Source organism: Akebia trifoliata, unplaced genomic scaffold, assembly GCF_017979445.1.
Source record: "Akebia trifoliata isolate Shusen 1 unplaced genomic scaffold, ASM1797944v1 Contig01006, whole genome shotgun sequence".
Taxonomy (NCBI): Eukaryota; Viridiplantae; Streptophyta; class Magnoliopsida; order Ranunculales; family Lardizabalaceae; genus Akebia; species Akebia trifoliata.
The window spans coordinates 705,388-716,941 of NW_028237412.1; positions in this window are offsets into that span (position 1 = coordinate 705,388).

Here is an 11,554-nt window from a genome sequence, read left to right on the forward strand (position 1 = left end):
AAGTAGTTCCTAAAATTCCCTTCGAGGTATGGACTGGTAGGAAACCTAGTTTAAGACACTTACATATTTGGGACTGCCTAATGGAAGTAAAGATTTATAACCCACAAGAAAGAAAATTGGATTCCGAAATCATATTTGGATATTTCATTGGTTATCCAAAAAAGTCTAAAAGATACAAGTTCTATTGTCTTAACTACAATACAAGAATAGTTGAAATCGAAAATGTCAGATTCTTGAAAAATGGTGAGATTAATGGGAGTATCGAACCATGTAAAATAATTCTCAAAAAAATAAGCGTAGATATCATACCACGTCTTAATCTTCATGAAACTATTAATTCTCAAGATGTTCAATAACTTGAAGAAAAGTGACAACAGTTAGAGCAAGTTAGTTCACCACTCCACCAAGACTCAACCATTGTAATTGAAAATTTAGCACTGGTAGTTCTGAGAAGATCTTTCAAAGTAAGAAAACCTATTATTTTAGATGATTACGTGGTGTATCTACAAGAATTTAATTTTAATATTGGGATTAATAAAGATCTGATTACGTTTTCACAAGCAATAAAAGGTAATGATTCTATCAAGTGGATAGATGTCATGAAAGAAGGGTTAAAATCTATGGACCAGAATTGTGTTTGGGATCTTGTTGAATTACCTCCTAAATGTAAGAAAATCGATTGCAAGTGAGTCTTTAAGACTAAGCACGACGTAAAAGACAATGTTGAACGATTTAAAGCTAGATTTGTAACCAAAGGTTTTACTCAGAAAGAAGGCATTGATTACAATAAGACTTTCTCTCCAGTTTTAACGAAAGACTCACTTAAAATCATTATAGTATTGGTGGCTCATTATGATTTGGAGTTATATTAGATGGATGTGAAAACACCCTTTTTAAATGAGAGTTTAAATGAAGAAATCTACATGGAACAACCTAAAGAGTTCATAGAAAAGAAAAAGGAAAGTTTAGCCTATAAACTTAAGAAATCTATTTACGGACTTAAATAAGCTTCAATGCAATGATACTTAAAGTTTAACGAAATCATTACCTATTTCAGATTTAAGAAAAATACTATTAACCAGTGTATATATCTGAAGATCAATGAGAGCAAGTTTACTATGTTGGTTTTGTATGTGGATGACATTTTATTAGCTAGTAGTGATCTTGGTTTGTTGTACAAAATCAAGAATTATCTCACTACAAATTTTAAGATGGTTGATATGAGTAAGGCAACATATGTCATTAGCATAAAAATCCTTAAAAATCGATCTCAATGATTATTAGGAATGTCTTAGAAAGGTTATATCAACAAAATCTTAAAGAGATATAATATACAATATTGTTCTAATGGTAACGTGCTTATCGTGAAAGGAGACAAGTTCAACTATAGGTAATGTCCATAGAATGATTTAAAAATGGTGCAAATGAAGTATATTTCATACGCTTTAGCTATTAGGAGTTTGATGTATGCTCCAACCTGTACTAGACCAGATATCAAATTTTTAGTAGAATGTTATGAAGATATCAAAGTAATCCGAGAATAGATCATTGGAAAGCTGCAAATAAGGTTATGAGGTATTTACAAGGAATGAAGGACTTTATACTCACTTATAGGAGATTAGATCATCTAAAGGTGACTAGGTACTCAAATTCAGATTTTACCTAATGCTTTGATAGAAGAAAGTTTACATCGGGTTTCATATTTTTACTAATAAGAGGAGTTATCTTGTGGGAGAGTGTGAAGTAAAACATTATTGCTTTATCTACTATGGCAGATGAATTCGTGGAATGCTTTGAAGCCACAAGTTATGCTCTTTGATTGTAGAATTTTATCTCAAGAGTTGGGGTTATCGACTCTATAGCCAAATCGTTGAAAATATATTGTGACAATACCGCAGCTATGTTTTTTTTTCTAAAAATGAAAAGTACTCGAATGATGCGAAACATATGGAAGTCAAGTACTTGGTAGTTAGAGAAAGAGTCCAGAAATAGTTAGTATCATTAGAAAATATTAGTACCACTCAAATGATAGTTGATCCATTGACAAAAAGGTTATCACCAAAAGTTTATAAAGAACATGTTACTAGGATGGGTCTTTTGGGAAAATCTTTTATGTATATGAAATAGATTACTTTGAAGTGGCTATGTAATTGACATTAACGTTAATACTAAATAAAGTTTATTTATGCTTATTTTCTGTTTTCAATTATATTATACATATTTTATTTAGATTAAGTAAAATAGAAAATGTCTTGACAAAACAAATGAAAGGGACACAATTAAAGACTATATCAGATAGGGTACTGATGATGTGATATATGGAAAGAAGTATGGCATAAATGACATACAATCGCCATACATTAATATTTAATCGAAATATGACATTAAGAAATCTAATAACATATTGAGAATATTGATGATTTTAGAAGTCATGTTCACATATAAAATATTTTTTATTATAGAATCCTAAAATTGAGTCATTTTTTTAAATGTTTTGAAATTTACTATAAACACAATCGGTCTAATGGGCTAAATGAGATAATGTTAAAATCCTATGTAACGTTGTAGCCTTATTGAGGTCAGTTAACCTCTACGGCTTTGGTTTCCAAATTACACATGAATTCTATAAAAATAATGAAGATCAATATTAATAGAAATTCAATATAATTAAAACTATTATATTCTTTAAAGATTAGTAGAAAACCTTGATGGATAGGAAACCTACTAAAAGAATGATTCTAGGCCCTCAACCTTCATCTATAAAAGGGGTCGGCTACCCCATATTGAAGTTGTTGAATAGATAACAATTTGTATAGAATGCACAAAAAAAGGGAGTTATAAAAGAAGTAATATCCATCAATCACAAATTCAGCCGATCCACATAAAGAGAAAAGGCAAGGTGAGTCTAATAAGAAAAGATCAACTTGATTGGGGTTTCGAAGGTTACAAGGAATGCAGATTGAATGACACACCTCCAATATATTAAATCAATGGTTTTTGCGATGGCACAAAGTAAGTAACTATAACTTATTTTTTAATTTAACACAAATGGTATGTTTGAGATATGCAATTAATTAGATTATATTGGGACAACTAAAAGTTAAGTTTAAGATTTGAATGCATAAATTTTATAACAGCTCTTCCATTCAATCTTTGAATTGCCACTTTAATTTTCTTGGAACAAAACTTAACAACTAGCCTATTAGGCTCTTCTTGATTGCCTGAAGCTCATGATGGATAACCGATCCACCGCTGGAGAAATACTTCCCTAGGAATACTTCATCAAGTTGAGCTCAAAACATCTAGCCCACATTCTTGGTCCTCTTAACTGACTCCCACCAATAACCAGGCATAGCCTTGCTAATTGGTTGTTCCTAGAACATTCAGAATCTCCTAAATTTGCTTGAACCATTTGTTTATATCTACAAGGTTGTACTCTTTATAAATATTGGCGTGGGGTTCATCCTCTTGATGAACTCCCTTAATGTTGTTGCCCTAACATTTAATTTGATACTAGCTAGGACCTTTGGAGCATGTTGTCCCACAGTAGTTAAAACCTCTAGAGCCCTCATTGTTATTTACTATCATATTGCCTCTTTGACTTTTGCATGCCTCGCAGAACTCGAAGTATAGAGAGAGTCGGACATATTGCACCACCACCTCTCAATCTAGCCATAACCTATACAAAGGTATATGAATTTGGGTCCTATCACAAAGAAGAAATGACTATTATAAAACTTATGCACATTAATACCATTAATATTTGAACATTACATGGTGCCATTAGTGCCTTATTCAATTTCATTATCGGGTTATTCAGAGGCTCAAGTGCTTGGGGATGTCTTGTACATGGCTCGATCGATCATGATTGTTAGTGACATTTCTAATCCTTAAGATTTTCTAGTTAATCCCATACCCTGAGATCTTATTATTTTTATTTACATCCATAGAATTTATCATATTTCATCAATCCCTATGCTCCATCAATTTATGTGGATCCTTAGATTTCATTTGATTGGGTCCATGATCATTGGGTTTGGAGTGGATGCTCATACATCACATTCGATGCATTTTGGAGGGGCTCCACTACACCCTAGAAAGCCATTAAATGCTCTCAAAGAAAGATATTTGGTGTGAGAATGACAAAAAATGGAACTTCTTTATATAGAAACCAATTTTCCTCCAAAACGAATTTAACATTTCAAATTTTTCTAATCCAATTTCATAATCTACGTAAAAAAGTTGAGTCAAGAGAAAAAACATTCTCAAAAGCTAAGGGTCTGTTCTTTACAGAAGTCAGCTCCAACTCCACAAGCTGGCTTCTGGAAGAAGCAGAAACCCATAGCCTGAAAAATCACATCCAGCAGAAGCTTGTTCGTTACAAAAACACATAAGCCAGAAATTGATGATCGTTTGACAGCTTTTTATTATTGGATTCTGATCAAATGACCAGAATACCTTTAATGTTGATAATGCACAAAAAATGAGCATAATACCTTAATAAGCATATATATAATAAATTTACATTAAAAAATTAAAAAATAATTATTTTTAATTTTATAAATTTTATAATTCTATCAAAATTTTGGTAGTACCTCCTCTTAAAAATGAACATATGATAAATAAAATACTACATAATACACAATCCAACATCCACATAAAGATGAAGGGTGTTTCGATAATAAAGTAGTGATGATGAATTGTTTTTGATCTTGGTAGTAAAAATGAAGGGTATTTTGATAATTTCATTTTAGTTTTTAAGGTTAAGTTTGATTGAAAATTTGATTAAAGATAAAAGGTATTTTGGTAAAGATGAAGGGTATTTTGGTAAATATGAAGAGTATTTTGGTAATTAATAAAGATTTTTTAATAATTTTCTTTTATTTTTTAAGATTAAGTTTGATTGAAAATTTGATTAAAGATGAGGGGTATTTTGGAAGACGAAGGGTATTTTTGTAATTCCATTTTATTTTTAAAGTTAAGTTTGGTTGAAAATTTGATTAAAGATGAAAGATATTTTGATAATTCTTTTTTATTTTTTAAGTTAAGTTTTGTTGAAAATTTGATTAAAGATGAAGGGTATTTTGGAATATGAAGGGAATTTTGGTAATTAGTAAAGATGAAGGGCATTTTGATAAAGATGAAGGGTATTTTGAAAGATGAATGATATTTTGGTAAAGATGAAGGGTATTTTGATAATTTCATTTTATTTTTTAAGGTTAAGTTTGGTTGAAATTTTGATTTAAGATAAAGGGTATTTAAGTAAAGATGAATGGTATTTTGATAATTCCCTTTTATTTTTTAAGGTTAAGTTTGGTTGAAAATTTGATTAAAGATGAAGGGTATTTTGGTAAAGATGAAGGGTATTTTGGAAGATGAAGGATAATTTAATAATCTCATTTCATTTTTTAAGGTTAAGTTTAGTTGGAAATTTGATTAAAGATAAAGGGTATTTTGGTAACTACACTTGAACTGTTTTATGTTTTTAACTTCTCACAAAAGCCATTTGAAGAAGTCCTTTTTGGACGACTTCTTTTAGGAGCTACTTTTGGGCTTTAATTGAAATCCACTAGAGTCGAAAAAGTCCAAACGAACATCATTTATCTGATATTTTTGACTTAAAAGAAAAAAAAAAATTTGGCTCCTGAAACTCAAAAGAACAGGGCCTAAGTTTCCAATCTATGTGAAAAGCAAATAACTAATAAGATAGCTATTTTATATGTCATTAACGCATGTGAATTGGTCTAAAGTAATCTTTAACTTTTCATTAGCACAAACATTTTTACATCCACACATAAGATACTAATTAGTTTGGTGTGAATAAAAAATTGCATATACATATATAGGGGGAATGTAAATGTCCAAAAACTCTTGGAGACGTTAACAACCTTCATAGCCCTTGATTTTCTATAAATTTCTTTAAGAAGTATTTATAAAATAATATTTTACAAGTTCTTGATAATTTACAAAGATGCCACTGCACATGATGATGATACTTTTAAATGACATAATAATAAATGCATTATAAGGATATTTATGAAAAATCAAAGGCTATGGAACTTGCTAATATCTTGAGAAGAATGCTAACGCTCAGGCCTTCAATGGGATTTTAGCGTCCTCCGCAACCATGTTTCTAGCATAAATGCCCCTTTGAAAGTTTTTTATTTTATCTTTTAATCTAAAATGTAAAGATTTTGTTGCCATTACTCAATGGCCTTTTTGTATTTCCAAAAAAAAAAAAAAGAGGACTGATATTTAGAGAAATTTCATTTTACAATGACAACAAAATCTTTGTTTCAGAATTAAAAGGCCGAAAAAAAAAAAAAAAAACACTTTTTAACCAACGAGCATTGGGCGCAGTACCCATCAAGGTGTGGCTCGACGGTAAGACATAGCGACAAGAGTATGATCCTCTTTATCATGAGTTCAAAACTGAGTGCAGCCTTTAGATATAATTGGCACCTGGGGTTGCGGGTTCAACGTAGGCCCCTAGGGAGACTTAGTCTCACCAATGTGGGGATACTCCCTAGGTCACCAAAAAAAAAAAAATTTGTTGGGCGCAGTGGTCAAGGCATCCCTCTAATAATGGAGAGGCCTTGAATTCAAGCTCTCTTGTTGGCCACCCACGAGGATTTATCCTTGCTTACCTACTATGTGTGGTTTGTGGGGCAATGGGTGTACTTGGGGGATTTGGGAGAGATATGGTGCTCTAAGAGGCCAGTTGCCTTGCCCTTACTAGTCAGGCCTCACAATGTGAAAAAGGCTTATATTTGATGGACTAAAGTGTCAAAAAAAAAATTTCGACAGACCGAAAGTGTTAAATTAATGAAAGATGAGAGATATTTGATGGCTCTAAGCTCGAACTGGGGATCATAAAAAATTTCAATGGCCATAGGCCGTCAAAATTAGTTTTCTAAAATTTGTGGGCTTTGCCCATCAAATTTTCTTGTCAAAATTTTAAGTTTGCACATAGTGCCTAAACCTCTGTCATAATAATAATAATAATAACACTTTTTAAGCAACATTCAAGGAAAAAAAACATAGTTGTGGATGATATTAACATCATAATGAAGGCCTATATGATACAAAAAAAGGGTTGCTTCAAGAATTCAACAAAATGGTATAAAAATGTATAATTGGGATCCTAAAACGATTGATCCAAACTGGGTAGATTTGTCAAAACTAACCCACCATTCCAGAATATCTGTATTCTAACCTTTACTTCTTATTTTCTTCTTAGGCCCACGCTTTGATGTCGAAACGAGCATTGGATCCACCCTAATCACATATGTCTACATCATTGAGGTGGGAAATAAGGTGCCCTTCGGCTTCTTAAAGGAATAGAATATATATATTGTCATAAAAGCTGATTAAGACCCTTGAATTCCTAATCTATAACGGTGTCACTTAGTTTTTCGTTCAAGTTCAATTCATATCTATGAAGAAGAGGGAGGGGTAGATTAGCTGTCAAGAATAAAAGAGCGCACAAAGCAACATATTCTATAAGGTGAAGATGAGAGCATGACACACACAAATCATGATGTTGCTCATCAGGGTACATGGAACAACTCATAATCTATTTATTCCTTCGTTATTATCATTGTTACTGTCCTTGTTTTCTTTTAGTGCCAACCTGCTGAAGGCATACTCACAAAATTCTCCGAATATTTCTAAAGATTTGTAAGATTAATTGATTTTATCGATTAATCACAAAATATATAACATTTATATTCAACTCAAAAATTTATCTTCTACAACCTTTAAATTAATCTAAAGAACAAGATAGAGTTTTAAGGAGGCTTAAGAAATTTTTTTAGCTAAGCAGGAGGCTTGAGAAATTAGTTTTGGAAAGAAACTCAAAACCATCATTTGTAAAATCCCAAAACTTATTTCTTGATTTTTTATGAAACTTTCTTGAACTAATACAAATTAACTGAACTAAATCCCCTGCTAAATAATTGTTGAATCCAAACTTAGTGATTATGGTTTTGATGTGTAAATGTCTTGTATTCTGTTGGCTGTACATAGAGTTGTGAGGGTGAAAGGGACAATGCCCCAAGTCTAAATTTTTTAAGATTATGAAAAGAGCAATTGTGTAATATTTTTTTTATGTTGTGTTTGGATTGAGAGAAATGGAGAGAAGAGAAAATAAATGAGTATCTCTCCATTTCTCCGATTTGGATTGCTAAATGGGGTGAAAAGAGAAAAGAATCATAGAGAAGATGAGAGAAAAAAATGTGAGTTTTCATTCTCTCCAAAAGTGGAGAGAAGATTAGAGAAATGGAGAGAAACTCTTTTAAAATATTTTATAATGCCAACTCTGCCCCTAAATCTCTTTTAAGGTATTTTAAAATTCCAAAAGTTTCCTAAGTTCTTTCCCCATCAATAAAAACATGGTGAAGAGAAATTGAATTTCTCTTCTCTTAATGAGTTTCTTTGAATCCAAACACAGCCTTAAAATTTTCTATTTTTAATTGTTTGGGACATAAACGAGTTTTAGTAACTCCATCGATTTTATTAATAGAGTCTCTAAGGCTGTAAAACTTGAGAGAAAATAGTAATTATTCTTGATTTGTGTTATGGTGGTCGGGATTATGGAGATTTTAAAGGGAAACCTTGTGCTAGTAACTTTTCCTCCGAACCTTTATTGTATCCAAAGTAATCAACTAAGGTTTCGATCGTCATGTGAATAACATAGTTTTAAAACTCAAGTCGACTTGGAGGTGTCAAATAATAACATATTAAATTTATAAAACATCAAATCGGCCAAGTCTGGAGGCAATTCCACGAATTTTAAGACTTGTTTATAAATATCAGAATTCTATTGGCACACCAATGTTTACTTATAACATGGCAACTTTATTAAAATAATTGATTTGCCAAGATGTAAATAGCCGTACTTTATTTATTTATTTATTTATTTATTTATTATTATGACAACCCTTTTTTTTCTCCTAAAAGTTACTTGCCATTTCTCATGCAAATGCACTCTTCAAATAAAGAGCAATGGATAAATTTTTATGAATTCTATTCACAAAGGATTTTTGAAATCTAGGGAGAGGGATTGAACCCATTTCTTCTCCTCCAAATACAATCTTCAAAGAAAGATAAATATATGGTTTTTATTTTAAATGTTTCATTTTTTGAAATCTAGGATTTCTTGAACGATATTTTTAAATTTTAATTTTTTTTTTTAATTTAGGATTTTTGTAATTTTTTTTTTTCTCTACTTTCCTCCATCTCTACCTCTAAATTAACCTTTTGCATGTTCCCTCCCTTTTTCTTTTTAGGGTTTCTTCTCTTTAGAGATCGTAGAAGAAAACTTTGGTGTCTTTTTAATCTTATTTGAGGTGTTATGTATAATTTTATTACTGGTTTGTTAAAATTGATGTACCAATGAAGTTCTTAAAAGTTTCATTGGCAATGGTAATTAGTTGTGACCATTTTTTTTTTTTCATCCAATCAAGAATATGATAGAGACAAGACATGCTTATTAACAGAAAAAGATGTACCCAAACTATGATTGGTTGATGTAGAACAGAATCGACGATGATTCGTGGTAGTAGGAGCACCTTACTTTATGCACACCTTTACACCATATATACCAACCTTTAAGCTGAAGAATTATCCTACTAACTTTATAAACCATTATAAATGTTTGATTTATTAGTACTACAGATATGTAGCAAAGCTTTACCTTATTATATGGCTATATAGCGAGATATTATTTGTACATGTTTTATGATTGATAGAAGATATTGAGTTAGGAGTGGGTAATCTGCATCCTGAGGTTTAGAATTATAATAATAGCTAATCCTCAGGGTACAGGTTACCTCTTCCTTCCTACAATGCAACACAGAAACAGCATTTAGGGTTTGTATGATTACGCATGGAAAATGGGTGAGAAATGATTATTCGTCTCGGAAAATACAATTGTTAACTGTATGATTACATTTCGTTTTCTATGCATGCAAAGGAATTTTTTTTTCCCCATCATACCCAGAAAATGAGTTTGTAGTATCTCCATAAAATGAAAAACCATAGTTTTAATACTCAACCAAGATGTCCATCCAATCAAATCAAGTCGACAATTCACAGGTTGACTTGACTAATCAAATCAAAATATTTTAATTTATAAGTATTTACAAAATAATTTTTAATATATATATATATATATGGGTTGCGTTCGGTTGCTAAATTCCTAATCAAAGTATTTTAACCTATATAGGCTAAAAGTATCTGAATCAGCTCATTTTTAATGAGGATGATCTCTATGGTAAGGAGATCATCATCAAAAAAATTAGCCAATTCTAAAACTTCTAATCCAAGTTTATAAGTTGAAGAATTGTGGATCGTCAACTTTTTCCATCAGTTTATAAATCACTTTTGATGGGGTTACTAGTTTTGGAATGGCCTGATGATTTTTTATGAGAATGATCTCTTCGCCATAGAGAACACCCTCACAAAAAAAAAAAAAACAGTCAATTCTCAAACTTTTAGCTCATATAAGACAAAACTTTGGTTGTCAATACTACAAAAAGCACTTTATACAAACTCATGATTTTTAAATAGACATGGGTTCTTACCCAAAAAATGACACGTCACGTCTAATTCCGCCATGGTAAGATTTTGCAAGACTTGATACATCGGTTTGGACAAAACCGTTGTCTAATGTTCGGAGTAATAAGTATTGGAGTGCCAATAGCAACTATGTATTTCATTCGATTTTTACAGAACCCCAATATTGTTTGATATTTACAAATCCCTCCCAACAGTGTTTAGTTATTTACAATTGCCTCCCTCACGAACGAAACTACTATTACTTCTTCTCCTTCTCTCTTAGACAAACAACACATAACCCTAACTTACATCTCACTTCTCTTATCTCTCTTTCACTCTTTCTATCTCTCATTCTCCCTCGACCTTCTCGATTTCTCAAACGAAGACGAACGAAACTCTCCCTCTCTGAAATCTCTCTCTTGAGCTCCCTCTCTTTGCAATTTCTTATTTGAGGCATTGGAGGAAGTCTCAATTTGTTTTAGGTATGAACTCTGCAATCTCTCTCTCTCTCTCTCTTAATCTAAGACAACTGAGATTATTTTGATTTTTGTTGATGATTGGTTAGGGTTCTATTACTGGTATACAATTTTCCACTAGACAAAGACGAAAGAAGCTCCATTAACATTTCGATCTCTCTAGCTCGATTTCTAGCATGCGGTCTTTCATTTAGATCTCTAATTTTGATCTTTCTTTGATCTCAAAATCTATCAATCTTTACCATCTCATTTATTTTAATTTAGTGGAAAGGTATACTTAATTTTAGCTGGAAAGGAGACAGAAGTTGTGCTAAAATCCATCCATCTAGCCTGGATTTATTCTTTAATGAGGTAAAAATTTCCTAGTGTATTAGTGATTTTTTGTTTAGTTGAAAGGAAATAATGATTTAATTTTTTTTTTGTTTTTTGTTTTTTGTTTCAGGCAGCATCAGAGCTTATAAGACCATGCTGCCACTGTTAACATTGCTCCTCAATTTAAAGGCCACTGTTATTTTTTA